Source organism: Rhynchophorus ferrugineus, unplaced genomic scaffold (assembly GCF_030347505.1).
Source record: "Rhynchophorus ferrugineus isolate W39M unplaced genomic scaffold, kcgeb_rfMv2 rfM2, whole genome shotgun sequence".
In the NCBI taxonomy this organism is placed as follows: domain Eukaryota; kingdom Metazoa; phylum Arthropoda; class Insecta; order Coleoptera; family Curculionidae; genus Rhynchophorus; species Rhynchophorus ferrugineus.
Window position 1 is genome coordinate 46,046,117 of NW_027472581.1, and position 21,904 is coordinate 46,068,020.

The 21,904-nt window shown below is 32.5% G+C and overlaps 1 long non-coding RNA gene across 1 annotated transcript; it reads left to right on the forward strand.

Moving 5' to 3' along the window:
* The first annotated feature begins 20,572 nt into the window (after positions 1–20,572).
* On the forward strand, positions 20,573–21,433 carry LOC143191551 (uncharacterized). The gene is made up of 3 exons (XR_013004542.1): positions 20,573–20,656; positions 20,708–21,193; positions 21,253–21,433. It is a non-coding gene; the product is annotated as an uncharacterized LOC143191551 (long non-coding RNA).
* The last annotated feature ends 471 nt before the right edge of the window (positions 21,434–21,904 follow it).

A 21,904-nucleotide genomic window follows, 5' to 3' on the forward strand; every position in this document is an offset into this window, starting at 1 on the left:
GTTTCGTGTTTCATGGTTAGCGTCTATATGCACCGAATAACTCAATAATATTAAACCAAAAAATGTTATTTTCCATAGATAAATGTCAAAAGTATCGAATTTAACAGTTGTTTGCATCGATACATTACACCAATAAATACGATGATCAAAATACATTCAAGCACCTAATACATACGTACTCATTAATAGCTGGATGTGAATTTGGAGTTTTAATTGTACCTACGTAAAATAATCGTGGACAAGGAATAAATATTGGCGGACGTACTCGGAATTCACAACTAATCCACATGCGCCGGTTAAATAAATGTTAAAGGATCAGTTAAAGAGATAAATTGATAGAAACTGTAAATTCAAAAGTCCATTTTGGAAATACTCGTGGTATTTAAAGTCAGGAACAATTCAACGAATGTCTTCTAGTTAGTGCATTGAAATAAACAGACATAATATGTTCATACTCTCATAGTATACATTTCTATCTCATAATGTAAAATTATTCTGTTCTAAAGGCCTGTTGGTTCCGCTAGTAGTCTATCCAAAGATTTTTTGTACATACGTCATCAAAATGTTTAATGTCTGGCCTGCAGAAATTTGTAAATTCGTTTTTCAATAACTCATTGTAGATATATTGTTCTTCATGCTGGAAACAGGAATGGTCAATAACATCTTTGGTTTGGATGTACTCAATAAGACACACTGAAGAGAAAATTGACTAATGATGGAATTGTGAATAAATGTTAAGTAGAATTGGAAATTAACAGCTTACTTATTCACTTGAATGAAACTTTCTGAAGATGTGACGTTAGAGTGTGACTACAGGGTGATGAGAATTGGAAAAAGTAAAGGTGAGTACATAATTTATATAAGATAACTATAGGAAATCTTATTGTATTGAGTGTAAAAGATTTATGTGCATATATGTGTGTAATTGCTGAATATACATGTGAGTTCGGTCAAAACGTTGCAGGAGAGAAAGAATAGTAACTCTTTTGCAGATATGGCAAATGCATTATGGAGAAAGCAGTGACTAAATCTAGTTTTATCAACAAAGATGTAGGAGGAGAAATATCAAAATGTCTTTACAAGGAAACATTATACCGAAGGACACAAGAACTAAGCGTAAAAGGTAAATATGCTCTCTAATGAAAGTAAAATATATTACTTGGATATACAATTAATTACGTGGATATTTAGACCTCCAGGGGATATAAACACGCGTAGAACTCTAACTCATAAGTGGTATGGAAAAGAGATCAATGTACATATAATAAAACAAAACCCAAACTTACAAATTATTGTAACTGTGTACTTAATTGTAGATTTAAGTTCCTTGATAATATATACATTAGATTACTATAATGTTAAAGCAAATTATATTCGATAACAGTATTGTTGTTTAATTATTTTACTTGATTTGATATGACAACATTGCGACGTTTTGACGTCACAAATTGAGGTGACGTATGTATAAAATAACTTTGGTTTGACTGTATGTAATTTTGAGATTGAAAAATCTTGGAGAATTCTGGATTTTACGAAAATTTGAATTTTTATAAAAATATATTTTTGAAATGTATATGAAAGCTATGAAAAATTTTCATTATATATAGTATTTCGCCAGGATTAACTTTATATAAATTATTACTATTAATAATGTATGGTAAAAAATTTATTCGCATTTCTACACGATTTCGAAACATAGTTTCATTCCCACAAACCAACTCAGATCGAAAATATGCAGAGTTTACAAATATAATGATTGTCCTATACTATGGGAAGACCTCAATTTCATTTATTTTTAAATGCGTCACCAAGAGGCTTATAAAAGGAGCTTTCGGCATTAATACACATTTGTTGTAATCATTTCTTAAATACATCGCTCTAGACAGTGAACAGAGCAAATCAAACTGAAAATCAAAGAATTGTATTGGTTAGTCGGAAAATATTGCCAACTTGACCTAGAATCAAAGAAATTGGTTGCAGTCAATTGGTTGCAGGCACATAATAAGCATTTATTATATATAAATAAATTTAAAATATAATATTTTATTTTATATTTACACATACTAGTACTTGAGACCTCAAAATTGTTGTATTGATATTCATTATAATTCCGGTTTAATTTGAAAAAATGCCTCCTAAATCATGCTAAAAACTCACGGAAACTTATGTTTAAGCTATACTCTTCTATGATATCCTTCCAATACGTCTCTACGGCAATAACAATATAAGCCCAATAATACCACTCTAATTTCTGAGAGCGCCTTGACAAACTTCAATCTTCCTCGCAAATAATTTACTGAGCTAACAAATATTACAAACATTCTCAGTCTTCTTGGATCCCACCAGAATCTGTCATAAAGCGTGATATCATCATCCAAGTTTCAAGCTTTGTATAACCAGCAATGTTGAAAATCTGACAAATTTATACTTAGAAAAATGCTCACTTCTACTCGAAATCTATACTTCGTCCAACCAACTTGGAGATTCATCCAATTTGAAGTTCAGGTACATTCTCAATCGTCCATACACAAATAGTGCAAAACTTCCAATCAATCTTCTCTTACTCAAAACCAATTTACTAGCTGCAAATCATTTACGAATATTTGGGTATGAGAAAGCTCTGTGCAAAGTGCTGCGCGAGCTCACTTTTGACCAAAAACAACGACGAGTTGATGATTCGGAGCAGTGTTTGAAGATGATCAAGCACAATATCAAACCAGAGTTTTTGCGTCGATATGTGACAATACATGAAACATGGCTCCATCATTTCACTCCGAAGTCCAATCGACAGTCATCCGAGTGGACTGCACACGATGAACCCGCACCTGGTGTCTGTATTTTGGGATTTGCATTTCATTGACTACTTTGAAAAAGGAAGGGCTTTCAACAGCGACTACCACATAGCGTTATTGGAGCGTTTGAAGGACAAAATCGCCGAAAAACGGCCGCATTTGAAGGAAAAGAAAGTGTTGCTTCACCAAGACAATGCATCGTGTCACCAGTCAGTGAAAACGATGGCAAAAATCCATGAATTGAGCTTCCAATTGCTTCCTCCGTATTATCCAGATCTGGCCCCCAGCGACTATTTCCTGTTCGCAGATCTCAAAAGAATGCTCATTGGCAATAAATTTTCGTCGAATGAAGAGGTGCCTAAACTACTTTGAAGTAAAGGACAAATCGTACTACAAAATTGGTGTCAAAAAGTTGGAGTTTCGCTATAATCAGTGTATCACCCTTGAAGGGAATTATGTTGAATAATAAAAACTAATTTTGACTTTTCAATTCATTACTACTATTATTACTACTACTAGATACTAGATAGTTTCAATTGACCTGTTAGGTTTAAATACCCCTTCATGCGAAATTCTAAATATTCTTTCGATACGACTCCAGCAATTGACAATAGTTCCGCGATCACAGTCTTAAGCTTATGAAGCGTCCAAGGATATTGAGGGGCAGTATTTATTTCCTTCAAACAGCCGTTATTCTTCGTCCTAATATTTATTGTTACCATGCATTTCTGTTACCTTTCATTTTTAATACTATTAAATATATACGAATTTCCTGATAATTTACTTCATAATCTACTACATTAGTAGGATATTAATCTGCTATAAGGTCAAAAATGATTAACAAATAATGCCAAAGGAGAAATCATAATTGCACAGCTAAATGAGAATCTCAATCTTCATAGAAGTATGCAAATAATATAAATTTGATATTTAAATGGTTGGACAGCCATATTTATTTATAAATATATATATAGTTAATAATTGTGGGTTTATTATTGATTGATGAGGCAACCTGTTGATCTACAATAGCTGAAAATTAAATTAATCAAAAATTCCTTAAACTCAATTGCAAAAACTAATTACTGATTTAATATTCCCGTACAAAAAGTTAAAATTTAGTTATTCCATTATTTGATTCTAAACTATTTCCAAAATATATTTAATAAAAAAACAAAAATCAAATCTAACGGAGTGTTATTTGGTTCAATGTTAATTTGTGAACCTTGCAATTGTGTCTTTTACTTGTTATTTTTTACGTTAGTTTTTTTTCTATTAGTATTTTTCTGTGACAATTAAAAGTTTCAGTAAAAGAATAATATAATTCGTTAAAATGTTTCACGGTAAAAGAGCGAGACAGAAAAAAAGACTAATAAAGAAATATTTTCGTTTTTAATTGTCGTTACTCAAAACATTAATATTTACGGAATGTTAAATAATTATATAATAGACAATCATCGAATATGGCGCCATTAACATATATTCATCGATATATATCTTTTTTTTTTGGTCTGGCGGTTTTTTGCTCACGATTTTTACAAGAATTCAACTCATTAATTATTGTGGAAGGTTAAAATACTATCACGGGCATTGAACTTCGTTATAATCTAGAAGCTTATTGATTATGGAAAATTATATCTTTCTTTCAGGTTCTATGTAGTGAGAAACATTTAATCGGTTTCTCTACTTTGAGAAATAAAATACGTTTCTATGCTGAGGATACTTAGGGACATGACAAATCGGTAGAATAAGCTAGAACAAGGCTGCTCAACATTTTTATTAGTCGAGCCAACGAACGAGTTTGAATATTTTGGCGGGCCACTGACGGTTACTATTTTAGTTACATTTAAGGCCTTTACAATAAGAAAAGCAATTTTATAATTTGTATAATTTATATAATATTATTAATAAAATATATTATAAGAACTAGTGATCGCCCTGTGGTCGAAATTCGACTACAATTTATTAAGTTATTCATGTTTCTCTCATAATAAAGTAAATAGGATACATTAAAAATGATATGTTAATATTACTAAAACTTGTTTTGACAATATTTTCAATATAAGATCAGAAATATATTTAATATATAGCATTAATTAAACTAACAAAATTTTGTATACTAAAATATATGCAAACTATCTCAAGAACCAACACGTACTAACTTTTTTATATGGCATTTCATTAAACCCAATTCCCATTAAGTTTCAATAATCAAAAAATATTAATAAGTTCAAATTACTACACCACTATTGAACATTAGGACAAAAGTATCATGAGTAAGTCTATTTTCAGAACTGTAACAACTTCAGAGCATCAAATATAAGTATTTGATTTTTTCTTACTTATATGTTATAATTATAAACATGGAATATTAAATGAATTGTATATTGAACAATAACAACTACATAGAAAAAAAATATATATATATATATATATATATATATATATATATATATATATTGCTTAAATTGTAAACACAAAGTCAAGCAACTGTACTGGTTAGCCGGAAGATACTGTCAGAAATGCATATTAAAGTATTAATCTCGCTTAGTACTCGCATCACTTTTCTGTCCCTATATCCCTATGTGCGCTTAAATCTTTAAAACTACGCAACGGATTTTGATGCGGTTTTTTTCAATAGATAGAGTGATTCAAGAGGGAGGTTTATATGTATAATACATGCATAATATACTAAGGCAACATTGATAATTTTAGAGGTTTCTAACGTGATGTCGTAAATTAACCTATTTTTTTAGGCTTATTTAGCAATTAGCAAAAACGCTGCCTAACCCTACGAGTTAGATCAAATTAATGTACTACAGTATTGTACACCATAAAAAGGTCTACAAAAAAATCCGCGATGGTATATGTTTATCTTTTAGGGATAACACACATTAACCATTTTTATTGTTTACTTTTTACGTGAGAAAATGGCTTATTTACGAAGCTATTTTAAGCAATACGGCATTAATCCTTATCGAATTAAGTACCTTAAATACAGTGTGCAATTAATATAGATCAATATGGTTCCTTACAGCATGTAAATTAAACAAATATTTTCGGAGATATTACAAATTTAAAATTTGCGTTTAAAAATGTGTAATGTAATAAAAATTGTATGAATTTAAATATTCCAAAGATAGCAGGAAATCTTCATAGTAAGTATAGGGGAAGAGGAATTGTTTTACTCCAAATTTAATGCGTGCAGGCCAAGGGCAGTAATGAATGAACCAAAAATACTGGATCGATTTTAATCATGTTTTCATTGAGTGACATAGGCATATATATTTTATGCCCGTGCAAAGTCGGAACGGGCCGCTATGTTTTTATATACAACGTTCATATTTTTTCTGTAGTGTATTTAATTTAGTATCAGCATTGCACCCGTGCGAAGCCGGGGGCGGGTCGCTAGTTGCTTATATATTAATGCAAGTATAACAGAACAGTAGTAATAAATGAATTTGCTAATTAAAATTGTACAAAACATATAATGTTTAAAATCATCTTAGATCTGGACATTAAGAACAATGGAGGAAAAATTACTAAATAGTGAATAACTAATTATAATATGTGTGCCAGGTGTTTTTAAATAGCCAATTTGCTATGTTCTATGCCAACAGCCCATATCTTTTCGTTTAGATATTTTCTGTTCACTTATTTCTTATTCTAAACCCTTAGTCTATCAAAGGCTGGATTACTAAAAAATTAATCGGCTTTTCAATGAGATTTATACACTTTAGATATACCATGTTTTTATCATGAAATTCATATATTACTGTATAAGTAGTTACACTAAAATATTAGATTTGCTCTATATTATAAGCATGAAGCGAAAGTCTACAGTCTAATTTTAATAGTTTAAAATTTAAACATTTTCATTCAAAACATATAATTAAAATAATAGAATTTTATAAAACAAAATATCATATCCATTTCTACGAATAGAAAACAACAAATATATTCTAATGAAGCAGATATATTACCAATATAATTTTATCAGAAGAAGTAAACTTTGATATTACATATTAAAATTTATTTTTAATATTGTATAATAAATTTATTATGTACAACGAAATGTCATATCAAGGATATTAGGAAGTGAAAACAACATTTTTGGAATATGAAATTAAAAACATAAATTAATAACCATGAACCTTATCCTTATAGATCGTTCATTCAACTGCCGCATTATCATTACAATTACGCATAAATCCATTAGAAGGAATAATTATTGTTTCTATAACTATTACTTTCCGTAAAATGTTACCGACCTGAACTACGTAAAACTGCAACGTAGTTGTGGAATGCATTAATTAACTATTGCTAAACTGTACATATAATGATTAGAACGTTTATTGGCATGACAAGCAAGTTAGGTGATTCTAGTGCAAGTTCTATTATTATATGTATAAAATATGTTGTCGAAAATTCTTATCAATCTTGACAGAAATTGAGTTAAGTTAACCGCATATAAAGTGATTTTATCTACGATATTTCTTGTATATTATAATTCATTATATAGATTTAAAAGACAGATAACATTATGAAAAATCAATTACAAATTAAACTGGTAGCAGCGTGATGCAAGAAATGCTATTGGTTTGATTATGATATAAGTAGATTATGCTACAGATGTTGAATTAGCAAATAATTATATAAATAATTAATACAATTTCTTGTTATATTGATAGTAGAAGAAATCGTTACTACCTGTTCATTTTTTCAACAAAAGTCATGGAGAAATATTTCCTCTTAGAATTCTTCGCCTGTTATATATATCTTTTTTAGTCTGATTTTAAGCTGCTGAATTTTTTTTTTTTCATAACTAAACCAAATAATTAGATCCCACTATTAATGATCCTTAATTTCATAATAAAACATATGGCGAGTTTGCAATAATGTATAAATAAATATGTTACTTGGAACTGGAATAAATAATTTAAAAAATATTTTTTAAAAACATAGCGTTTAATGTAATGCTTTTTAATGTACAATATTGTTAGTGTAGGAATGTCCGTCGTAATATGTAGCTGTCGATGCGATTGTTTGTTCGAACACTCACTACTATTTTGTGGTAGGATATGCACGGGAACCGAAATCACTGGTTAAATAAAAACTTGTTTATTGCGATGTTGAATGATATATGTGGTCAATGGGATGATTGACAGAATATTAGGTTAGATAAAGTACGAAAGCGGTATGGAAGTACAGTTTCCATGATGACTAGCTAGAACCAAATGGTCTTTTGCTGATTTCACTTCAGGTTCGGTGTAGTGGTGTTTTGCGAGCGACAGAGACCCTGGGTTAGGACTGGAATTGTCGTAGTTGGTTTACTACCGAGGTTTGTGGATGGGTAAGGATTTAATCAAGGTGTTGTCGTTGTGAGTTTGGAAAGTGAACTAATCAGGCTGATGGGCCTGTAGTAAGATGGATTGGACTTGGCATCCTTTTTAGGAATGACAGCGACAAGCGCATGTTTCCTGTTCTTTGCGAAATGCTTTAAGCTCAGGATGGAGATAATAATGTTAGCAAGTTCTGACAGATGCTTGCTAGTGAGGTTTTTCAGAAGATTTTTGCTATTATATCATCTGGGCCAGAAATTTTTTTAGAAGACAGACGTTTTATGGAGAGCTGCAGGTCTCTGGGAGAGACTACGCGCTTAAAAGATGAACTGACTGGAAGGTTTTCCTCCTTAGAGAGGGGATAGTGTAATTTATGATGGACAATATCTATTAAGGTGGGCCAAGAGATGGATTGCATTTCATTTGATTCTCGAATGAATTAGCGAGGAGCTCGGCTTTTTCCGGATTTGTAAAGGCGATATCCGTGGAGGAATCGGCCTTCCGAGGGGGGATTGCGTTCGAATTTTTCCCTATTACGCTTTTGGCGCCGCGCCAGAGGTCATGTGGGGCAGTGGGGTAGCCTAGATTTTGAAGAAATGATTCCCATTTGTTCTCGTTCCAGGCTCTAACCCTATCCCTGACTTCTCTGATTGCGCACTGTGTCACGCGTTTATCCTCAGGATCCAGAGTGGCGCGAGCTCTTCTCGCTAATCGGTTCTTGTACCTGATTAGTTCTTTTATTTCTCTAGGGAGGTTAAATTGAAAAGCTTCAGGGCTGCTTGTTTTAGTAGCTCTGTCTGCGGCTGATTGAATATGTAGAGTGAGTTTAGAGACTGCCCTTTCTAGATCGTCTGGAGAATGGTAGAGGAAGAATGGTAGCGCTGTGGAAGTATACAGATACAAGGGGATAGAGAAAAGAAAAGAGAGCGAGACGTCGTCGTAGTGATCTTTTATAGCCGGGAACCGCATGGTACCAATCCACCAGCGTTGCTAACCTTTGAACTTGATGTATGAGGAACGTGATGTAGTTGGAGCTGCCGTGGAACGTACCTCCATGTGGTGCACGTTCCTGAATGTACCCGAAATCACGCAATCAATCACCCAGGTATTGCTTATGAGATGGAGATCCAACCTTAGTCAGGAGTTTTACGGGATCAGCTGCTATGGAAGGGTTAGCAGAACATCGTTCGTCTTCGGGCGCTCCGATTTGTTTGCGGGTACCTATAAGTGTGGTGCCTTGCTTGTCCCGTTTCGTGGTGCAAGGGTGTTCATGCGTTGATGCTATGATGGTGGGCTTCTATGGCCTTTGCCCATCGCGTTAGTCTCGTGGAATAACGTCGACCATGTGATGTTGATACGCTCCTCATGATATCCTTCCATGCACGTGTTGAACACCTGTCGAGTGGCTTCTGTTGAGTAGGTTTATCTGTTAGGCAATTCGATCACGTCAGGGTCACCAATTGTACGAAGGTCCGTCTTGTCGATCGTAATATGTGGCTGCCGATGCGATTGTTTGTTCGAACACTCACTACAATTTTATGGAAGAAATATACACGGGAACCGAAATCACTCGTTACAGATTATTAGGTTAGGTAAAGGAAGTACGGAAGCGCTATGGAAGTGGTACTGTTACAAAGGGTAGAGGAAAAAGAAAAGGGAGCGAGACGTCGTGGTGATTTTTTATAGCCGGGAACCGCAGGGTACCAATGCACCAGCGTTGCCAACCTTTGAACTGGATGTAGGTGAATACCGAACTGATATGTAGGTGTTGGCTTAAGTGGTCGTAGCGGTTGCTACATTAGTTTTGTTTTCTCGCTCGTAACTAAATAATGCTGATGGTTTTCTATATTTTGAACGAAGAAATTCACAATGAAGCATTAATTTTAATTGAGGACCTTGATACTTACCAAGAAAGATTTAATACAACTAGTAATGCACAACGCATTATTTAATTAAGAGTTGAGACGTGAAACTCAATACGATTCCGAGGAATTGAGGGAAACTGTTCAAAATAACGTTCCCTTTTTAAATTACCAACAAAAAGAATACCTAATGTTCGCTCATGATGAACGCTAAAACGGGCGAATTTTTTTGTTAGATGCTCCTGTTGTATTTGAAAAAACGTTTTTCATATCAATGATTCTAGCAAGGATTCGATCGCAACATGGAATTGACTTACCCTTATTTCATCATTTCATAGATGAAGATAACACGTGTTAGTCTATCAAAAACGACATTTTTCATTGTTAAACCATTAAGTGCGCGAATGTAAAGTGCTCGTTAAGTTCTCTTAAATTTTCCAATTTTTTGCGCAATTTTCTTAATTTTTCTTTCCGCAAGAACATTTTATAAAGTATTGGAAAAGTTAAACTAATCTATTTTTTACAATTTGAATATATTAAAAGCAATATTCATAATTCACTCTTCTGTCTTTCTGAAGTATCATCAAAAAATCACCCAATTGATTGATTTCTCTTTCTGCAAGTTTTATATTAAGATATATTATCAGATAGATGATGTTATATGATATGTTATTCAATTAATTCTTCATGTGTTATTATGTGAAAAATAGTTATGAAATATTAAATTGGGAAGAAGTTATTTTTCCTAATAGGTCGCTTTAAAGTCACATTCAACTAGTGAAACTTATTCTTTGAAGTCGTACTTTAGCACATTTGAAAGTTAAAAATTATTTTTAAAAGAAAAATTAAAATTGTATCGTGCAGAACATTAATGTGCGAAAAAGATCGTGGTGTTCAGCTGCTGTAAAGCTAGACCACATACGTCTTTAGTGGATTTCTAAACATTAAGATATATTAGCTAGGATATTTTGATGTATACCCCATTTACCCGGACCTTGCCCCATTCGACTGCCTATTATTTGCCCAAAAATATTAATATAGCTGTATCGGATTTATGCTTTTACAAGAAAAATTTATAAACTTGATTTAAGAAATATTTCAAAAACCAAAATTACTTTTTCCCTCAGTAATTATTAAGAATTGTATAGTATTTATAATAATCAATCCTTAATTCAGTAATTGCCAAACAAATTTTATCTGAATTAACAGTATTCTGTCTTTAATTTTTTAAAGAGCATTAAATCTCTTGTTTTTATATGTACTATTATCAAAATTAAAAACTATCCAGATGATATCCAGTTTTAGTTGGTCAATAGACTGACTAGGACTGCTATTAATTATAAAATTTGCATTGTAGAATATGTACAATGATAATTATAAACATCAGTTAACATTTATATTTGATAACTATCCCAACTGTCAACTATTTCAGAAGCAAGATAATCGTCCAGTCACTTTAACCGTAGATTTAGTAAACCAGCTAACAATGTTTTGTTCTAAATTCTTACACTAAACTGTATTGTTATGAGAGTAATATGAAAAAAAAATATCCATATCTATTGTATAAATTATGGTTTAAATAGACTTCAAAATATAAATTTTGGAAATGGAAACTAAAACATTATTGTAAAAATGCTTTGAAAGATATATTGAAATACATCAGAAAAATACTATACTATACTATATAATAACTAGGAAGGTCACGGACATACGTTTCAATGATTATCCCTAAAATTAAATAACAAATATCAGTATTGTACAATCTGTTATATATAATACAACTGGATTACAGTGAAACACAAATGATATCAAAATGCTTCATTGAGATAATAAAGAACTAAGTTAATAGAGTCTTGCATCATCAGTAATTAACACTCATTAATTAAAAATACTTTTTGTGTAAATGTACTTTCTAAAAACTAAATTTAAAATTGCTTCCTAATCATAATTTATTGTGAAATATTAAGGAAAATATTATCTGATTATAATAAAATGTATTCGGATAAAAAATGTATCTATCTTAATTGAAAACAATTTTAAATGAAAAAATGTATTATATTTGCCCATAAATTGTATTGTTGGCCTATTGAACTGAACATAGAAACGACAAAACTGTTTACAATTTAATAAACATGTTGACAATTTAACAAACTTGAAAGAAGTAAAACTTAATTGTTAACTTTTTCTTAAAATAGATATTTCTTAGCATTAACAAACTATAAAGTAAATCTGACTAATAGCTTAATTATAAGAAACTATTATTGATCTTATATTAAAAAACTCCCTATTCTAAAATGATTTCTAATTAAATGTTTTGTAATATTACATTAGAAATGCGATAAACAATAGTTATATGTTACAGAACATTATTTTATCATTTTACTTTCTATAATATGAATTAATTGTCTTGTGATTACGAGTTTTTACAAATAGGATCAGCTCTATGTATATGTATAATCAAAGATTAGTCTAAATAAAAAACAAAATTGTCAGAAATTGAATTAATACGAAATATAATTTAGCCATGAACCTTCTCAATCGTTCAACCGTGTTTTATCTGTTTATTTTGAATTTTGCTGAGAAAATTTACTATTTTAACTATTACTGTTCTATCGTGTCCTTAGTATGTCACCGACCTCAAATCATAAATATATTTTTTATCATCCCAAGATGCTTAATGAGATTTATTTAAGATTGTTTATTACAAGTTGTCGCTAGGCTTAGAAGCGATTAAATTCAATGGTGATTATATAAAATTTTACAACTACTAAACTGTATTAAGTTGTATTTTTAGTTTTAAACTCTTTATTGAGAGAAATTAGTATAACATATATCAATTAAAATATTTTTTCCGGCAACATGGGTATAGTACCGAAAGAAGTATGGTATGGCAGCGATGTAATCATGGATCAATGTTGGCATTTCTTCAGAATTTCAAAACCGTGTGCATCCAGGCTATGCTCCATCGATCTGAATAAGTAGTAATAAGAAGCCATTTTGAAGTCAGATTCATTCCATTTCGAGCTTCAACAGAGTATCTCTCACAAAATATTGCAACGTGGTCGAACGTTGTCATGCGAGATAATGAATGTGTGCCATCTAACCGCTAATGCAGGTCTGTATTGTTCAATTTGTTCGAATAACGTTGGCAGGCATCTGCAATAACAGTTTCATTCGGTTTTAATAGCTGGCAATATACTACACCTTGCTGACTCACCATATGTACATTTGAAATGTAGACCATTTGTCTGTGGCTTTGGTGCTTGTTAAAGCTCTGAGCTGGTCTTTCCTACGTAAGTCTCGGAAACGGTTCACGGACAGGTCTCGCGCTTTTTATTCGCTAATTCCCTATCGTGTTCTCTCCCTAATCTCTAGCTAGCCTTGTTGACTGTCCCCTCTGCGTTCCTTATCTGGTAGTTCCCCTCGGCTGTCCGATGCCTGTTTGGGGCTCTACCCTTTTCCCAATTTCGCATGTCTCCAATATATGCGTCGTGTCTTCTGGACCTATGCGACACTCGCAAAGTCCATCGGTCTCCTTTAGTTTAAACCTGTGCAGGTAGGCTTGCATATTTCCGTGGCCTGTCATCAGTTGCACAGCCTTCCTACTCAGTCCTGTGTTTCCTGTCCCTATTTGTTGGCAGTATTTGTAAAGGGTTCTTCCTTTAATGAATTGCTCCCAATGCATTTGCCACCTTATTTTTACCTCTACTTCTTTGATTCTATTGATGGTTCTGATGCTGATCCATCCGTGGTTTTTCAGTCCTATTGCTTCCTTTACAGTGGCTTCTCTCGCGAGTCTGTCCGCGGTTACCATTTCCTTCGTTGTAATTTTCCAGCACCATGTTAGCGATATTTCATTACCGCTTTTCTGCAAATCTAGCAAGGTTGTTTTGATTTGCATTATGTCCTTATTCCGTGTGTTGGCGTACTCGGCCCACCATATGGACATTCTACTGTCCGTTCAAATGATGATTGGTCCCGGGAGGCTTCTGTCCCGTACCAGTTCTATGGCTTTCTGTACCGCCACGAATTCTGGCACTCTGGAGCTCGATTCGTCTTTTATTCTAAGACTTATCTCTTCCTGGGCGTCTGTTCCTGTCCGTATCACTATTCCTATGCCTGCTTTTCCTTCCCTGGCGCTAGCGTCTGTCCATATCTTGGTGTTTTCGACGCTGTTTGTCCGATTTTCCCACGGTTCCTCCCATGGCCATGGCATTTCCTTCGGTTCTAATCCTTTTGGCCCATTGGGGTATCCGTATTTTTCTACAGCCCACCCTTGGATCTCGGCTTCCAGGTATAGGGGTGGTGTTCCTGCTATTACCTGCAGAGCATCAGTGAAATGAAACAAAAGTGCAATATCTGGGTCACAAATGCGACATTAAAAGAAAACAAACAAACCAGAGACATCAAAGTTATGGCAAAAGGCCTTCCATCAACAGCTAAAAGTGGAAAAATTATCGCAGAACTAAATCAAAATGGGCTTAAAAGCTTAAATGGGACAAATATTTAAAAAAAGAAAAGGTCAAAAATAACAAAGGAGAAATTTTACTCAACAAGAAGTCATTACCTCTATTTATGTTAGCTTTTGAACACGATACGGACACAAAAACTATTTTTGGTATTAAAATAATTTTAGGGGTAGAAATAAAAATCGAACCTCTAAAAAAATCGAACTTAATACCGCAATGCAAAAGATGCCAATTGCATGGACACACATAGAAATTCTGCAGAAGGGAACCTAGATATGTAAACTGTTCAGGTAAACATATCACCATAGAGTGTAGAAAATCCAAAGAAGCTAAGCCGAAATGTGCAAACTGCAATGAAGCGCATCCGGCAAGTTATAGAGGATGTGTAGTTGCTAAAACACTACAAGAGAGGAGAAATAAAGTAGCTCACGTTAAACCTCAAGAAACAATGAGTGAAAAGAAAAAACCGAAAATATATAACAACGTTAAGGGTGAAATTACTTATGCCCAAATTATCAGTCAAAGTTACCAAAGAGACACCAAGGAGGATGAAGCAACCACCAACGTATTGCTACTTAAACTAATAGGAAAGCTGGACAGACAAGAAAAAATGATCGAATACTTTTCCGAAAGGATTGAAAAAAGCAGAAAATCAGGTAACTATTAAATCAAGCAGGTACAAGGTTACAATAGCCGCAATTGATTATCCTCCAAGATACAATCAAAAAAATTAAAATTATTTGAATGTCCTAAGCAACCTGGGAGAAATATTATAATAATTGGAGGTGATTTTAATGCAAAAATACAAGATGAAAACTAAGATGTAGTTACATGTCAACAGGAAAACCAACTTATTGGCCGATTGATCAAGAGAAAATCTCGGACCTGTTAGATTTCTTCATAGTAAAAAACATAACATCCAACTATATAAAAGTCGAAGAAAATTTTGAGCTATGTTCAAATCATTCACTAGTGATTCTGACGTTGAGCGAAAATATAGTAAGAAAAGAAAGAAACCCAACGTTAACAAACCAGTGAACAGACTAGGAAGGATTTGCTGACGAATTGAACAAACGAATTCAACTAAATGTACCCCACAAGGCAACTGAACAATTAAATCTTGAAGCAGAAAAAATCGTAGTAGATATTCAAAAATCTGCTTGGAATAATACTCCAGAAATTAAGAGTACAACTAAAGGAATTAATTATCCAAAAGAAGTGAAGGAAATGGTAGCCGAAAAACGTAAAAAATGGCAACAAAACAGAACACCTGAAAATAAAAATAGTTTAAACAATATAACCCTAAGACTGAAAAGAGAAATACTGGAAATTAAAAACAAAACCATAAATGACTATCTCAGAAATTTAACAGATGATTACTCACTCTGGAAAGCCACAAAATATCTAAAACGCTCATGTCTACACAGTTCACCTATAAGAGACCTATGTGGGAATTGGGAACGTGACAATCGCCAAAAAGCAGAAGCATTTGCTGAATATCTAGAAAAAGCTTTCAAACCAAGCGAAGCCAATATTGAACATAATTTATCGGACATAGAAGCTGAAAATTCGATGACTGAATTAGTCACGCCGAAAGATTTAACCAAAGTTAACCAAAAACTACCAAGAAAGGGAATTATAAAACTCACCAACTTGATCAATACAGCATTTAGTTTAAAACATGTCCCAGACATACTCCCAGGCTACATTTGCTGATGATACTGCGATTATAGCTGTCGGAGACAATCGTGAAGAAGCCTCACGAAAATTACAACAGGCAAGTGACAATATAAATAATTAGACACAAGCTTGGAAAATAAGAATTAATGAAAGTAAATATGTACATGTGCAGTTCACCTATAAACAGACCGTACAAGCACCAATAACATTAAATAACACTATACTTCCATATAGCAACAACGCTAAATATCTCGGAATGAAAAGAAAGGAAAAGAACAGGAATTGAAATATAGGAAAATATTCTGGCTAATTGGAAGAAAATCACAATTATCAGTACAGAATAAATTGCTATTATATACGCAAATATTGAAACCTATATGGACATACGGAGTTCAATTATGGGGATGTTCTGCAAAGAGTAACCAAAAAGTAAAGTTCTGTAAAGAGTATATAATACAAATTTTTCCTGAGAAAAGTCCTGAGAGGTATTGTGGGTGCACCCAAATACTATAGGACTGATTACCTACATCGAGACCTTCAGATACCCACAGTCAGTCAAGAAATCAAGAGAATTGCAAGGGGGCATGAGGAAAGACTCCATTCTCATACTAATATTGAAATATTGCAACTTTTGTATACCACCAGAACAGGACACAGACTCAAAAGAATCAAACCATCCAATCTTGTGTAGTGTTGTGTAGTGAGGTGCATATATTAAAAAATTCAGCAATGACATGTATAAACATTATTTCACCAGAGACTGAGTTAGAGCCGATGGGTCCTCCTAGTTATATACCTAGATTTAAGTTAACATAAAGACAAATTGTAAGTTAGACGGAAACGACTAGTAGCAATATATTAATTATATTAAAAAAAAATGACTTCAGCAATAACTTACTTCTTAAATATAAATAAAATAATTTTAATTAGCAACATATAGTTCAAGATACATTGATTTTAATTAAACTTATATACCTAGGAGTTTTAATTTTTTATGTTACGGTTACCAGAAAACGTGATATTTTAGTGATACTAATTCAACAAAAAATGTTTTTAGAGAATTATTAGAAATTGGTTCAAATGCAACACTTGCTGTCAATAACTTATGCCGATAATTAATTGTTTTTATTACAAATGTTAACAAATTAGGATTAAAGGTTAGTCAGAAAACTGTTAATAATTTAAATTGAAGACTAGATATCATTTAGATAAATTTACATAAATTTACATTATACAACTTAACGTAATAAAAATCTCTAGTTGTAGGTAGGTTTAAGTAATCTTTAAAAATGTAACTAAATTTGTGAAAAATTAACCTTACATCATAATAGCTCAGACAAATCTGAATGCAAATAAGGCAGTCAGTAATTTTAAAATCGCTTAATTTTCATATCGTCTTCGTATTTGTATAATTCAAGGATATTATGTGGTAGAACGACAAAATGTTCAGAATATGAATTAAGACGAAATAATTTAACAGATAATTATTAAACAAAACAATATCTAATCTAGCCATGAACCTTATCCTTTAAAGATCATTCACCTGATCTTTTATCTATATTTTGTGCGTAGATCTACTAGAGAAAATTACTGTTGTTACTATTATTATCCTGTGGTGTCCTTAAAATGCCACCGACCTCTAGTCAGCAATGCGAGGAATTTTTAGTAGGCGCCATTTTTTGTCTCACTGTATGTATTTCTCCTACTTCGTAAGCGTTTTATTTTTAGATTATCCTTGCCGCAAATCGATTTTTTATTTATGAGACTTCCCTATCGATGTTAGCCTTAACTACCTTTAAACGTTTTACTTTCGTCTAGTACATAGAATACAAAGGATTATACATCTCCAACATTTTTTTTCATTATATGTCATCTTCTTTTGAAAAAAAAATTGATTATTGGCTAAACGTCTACATTAGTTTGAAAAACCTTTACTGCGATTAAGAAATCGAGGTAAAAAACATTTATAAACCAAAAATATTAAATAGAACAACAGAATGTATTAGTAGAAAAATGTAAAACGTTACGTCAAAGAATAAGAACATAATAATATAAATGCAAAGCAACATATCCAGCCCAACCAATAAAACAGCCAACGCACCTCATAGATGACGTCGAAGTGGCAATTACAGTTTGTATCTCAAATATTTCCCAGAATAATAGAAAATTCCCTAATTCATAGCGGTGCCCAAACCATGCAAACCACCAAAGCTTAGAACCTCATACAAACCTATAATCCTCTTCCCAGTAATTGGTAAAATAATGGAAAAACGTATTCTAAACAGAAACTAGGAGCACCTAAGCAACATAATACCCAGCCATAAATTTGGAGGATCGTGGAACGGTAGAACAAGTATACTGCACTGTAGACATTATCAGTATATTCCTGGAAAATAAACTATACAGGTCTGCTGCCCTTTTGCACATGAGACAAGCATTTGAAAAAGTCTGGTATGGTGGACTGGCATATAAAATAAAAAAGATACTTCCACATTCATATTATCATATACTTTCGTTCTATCTCAATAAAAGGAGCTTCATGATCAAGTATAATGACGAATATTCTGCTTTCCACGAAATACGTTTGGGTATACCGCGGGGCAACATATTGGAACTGGTGTTGTGCCTAATTTACACTGCTGACTTTCCAACTAGCGAGGAGAAAATGACTGCAACCTACACTGACGACACTGCCGTCCTTTCAGTGCGTTCTGACCCAAAAACTGCCGCGTCCCAATTTCAATGCCATCTGAACAAAATCGAGAAGTTCTTTAACTAATTGAGATTAAAGGCAAACTAACGTCGGTAAAATTATACAATGAAAACATGCAGGAGGAACATGCAAACTACTTGGACCTTTACTTGAATCGTAAGTTCACTTGGCAGAAGCACATGTGAACCAAGCGTAAAAAAATCCATCATCAAGCCAATCTGAAATATTTTCTCGCACTCGTTAATTAATTCAAGTACATAGGAAAAGTAGTAATAAATTAATTGTAAATTAAGATTGTAATAAGCGTATCTAATAAAGTGTTAATAATGTTATAAAAAAAATTATGTGGCACAACAAGCAACAGCAATATAGAAATATGGGAATTATTTTAGGGCAAGGCTTTGAGGAATATGCTCAATATTCCTCAAAGTCTGAGTAGTCTGGAGTACCGTCTACTTTCCTACTTTACTAAGCAGAAAATAATAAACTATAGCAAAAAATATCAGAGAAGACATGAGCAACATATAGACGAGTGGCAATGGCGTTGAATAGATAGTACGTGAGGCACACGAGATTCTAAATCGCCAACAACCGATTCGCGTAGAATGATGGGAGCTGTGCCCACATATTGAAGCTCTCTTATTAAAAATAAAATAACAGCCTTGTAAGATGGACAACAGATAGGCTTATTGTTTGAAACAGATTGTCATAGCGCAGAAAAAAATTACAGTCTGTAAAAATTTTAAAAAATTTTGAAACTCGGAATAGATTTTCCTTCTCATTTTTTCCTAGTTAGAAAGAAATATAATGCTGTCTAATGCTTCGAAACATGTAACGGAATCAGTCTATAAAATTCTATTTGGATAGATGTGTCAATGACCCCTTAAATTGCGATAGAGAAGTAAATATTAATACAATTAAATATTAAGTTGCTAAGTTTTTTGTTGGAAATATGTTATAACATGTTGTAGCCGCATTGAATATTAATATGTCCAAAATATTTCATCAAATGAATAACAATATAATGTTAGATTCACCAAAGAGGAAGCGTCTCCATTCAAAGCGGGTGACGAATCAAATTCACTTAAATATTAGCTCTTCGCTCTACTTCAGTGAACAGTCTTTTTCGATATACACATAATTTAACAAAATTATTTCAGAGAAATCTCTTAGTCTAAGAATTATCGTTAGAAAACTTAGGAATATGAGTGTAGTAATGTAGATCACCCCTTCATAAACTATTAGAAACAGAGGTTTTAAACGGTGTACAAATGACCCACAAGATGGGCCAATACATCTTCCAGACCTTGCTTTAAAAGAGTACAAATTTTAAAATAATCTAATAAAATTAAGGAAGATTCGTTTTATAAATGTGTAATTAGATGGAACACGGATATTCAAAAATCGACTGATTGGCTAGGCATGACAAGTAACTCACAAACAGAGCAAAAACCACACAAGTTTATTGAAAAAAGTAAAAATTAGAATAACATTTGGTTCGTGCTGGAAACAGGAAAGATTTTATTCCTGAATTCGAGTGAGAGTTTTCCTCCTTCCCTGTATATCCAAGGGCGAGTAAAATGGCGAAATGAATCCTAAGATATTTTTGTTTTGCCTTGAAAATCTGCTGTTAAAGAACTTGGAAGAACCATCAATTATTGTTATACATAATACACCATACAGGTGGAGAAGTTCCCAATAAGTGCATGGACAAAACGTGTAATTAATAATGGCTTGCAGAACATAAATTGAGTTTTGAATATACTATCTTGAAGAGTGATCTATTTCAAATTGTTACTTGGTAAATAAAAATTAAATGTTTAATTGTATATTATTTAATTAACTTTTTTAGAAATAGGTCTGAATAAATACGCTGTAGAGCATATCGCTGAACAATATGGCCATGGGTTATTAGGCCTTTCTCCCTATCATTGCATATTCAATGCAATCGAATTGACATGAAGTGTTACAAATAATTACTACACTAGCCAAAAATGTCGAGAAGGCCGAAAACAAGCAACAACTGTTTTGATATGGAAATAAGCATTGGCTACAATAGTATCTTTGGTCTGGATAAACTCCATCAGACACACGGCGGAAGATATTGACAAATAGTCGAATCGTGAACAAGCGATAGAATGGAAATTAACAATTTAATAATTATCTTCGAATGCATTAGTTAATCACAAGATATGAAAGAAATAGATAGAATTTTACAACAAAAATCTACACAGAACAATAGAAGAAAATAAGGAGAAATGCAGTGATATTAAAATGACTTGATAAGGAAATGTGAGATGGAAACACAACGACGAAGACAAGAACTAAACGTAAACAGGTAAATATGTTCCCTAATGAAAGAAAAATACTTTACTTGTATATACAATTATTAAATAGGTGGATTAAACCTCCAGGGAATACCATTCCACAAAAAAATGCGCCTAGAACTTTGTCTCATAGGTGATAAAACAACCCTATGCTACAAACTATAGTGCTTGTATAATAAACTGTAGTTTAAATAATCGATAATATATGCATTAGATGTACTATAATTTAAAAATAAATGATATTTATCAAATATCATTATTTTTGTTACATTATTTTATTTACATTAGTATTTTGTTATATGTTAAAGTAAAAATGGTGATGATGTGCATTTATTATTGCATAAGTATTAGCGTAATATTGGTGGTAATATTATTGATAATAATATTGGTATAATAATCGTCGAAAAGTTTTCCAAATCTAATTTGTTTCCATAAATGAATTTAGTAACTTGGGCAACTCCATATCGTCGGCAATTACAATAGACCTTCCTTTCTAATTTTAGCTTTCGCCTAACATCTCGATTCAATATTTAACATTTCTGGAAATGGACAAATGTTGTTTATGTTCGTTCTTATATCTACACCTGTTTGTCAGATATCCAGATATGTGTTTTATTATCAAGCTTCAACAATTATTGTTTCAATATCAAGGTATTACTACATTTATATTGGCATATTCAACATCTAGCTGATCTAGCTAATATGTAGCTACAATTACAGTA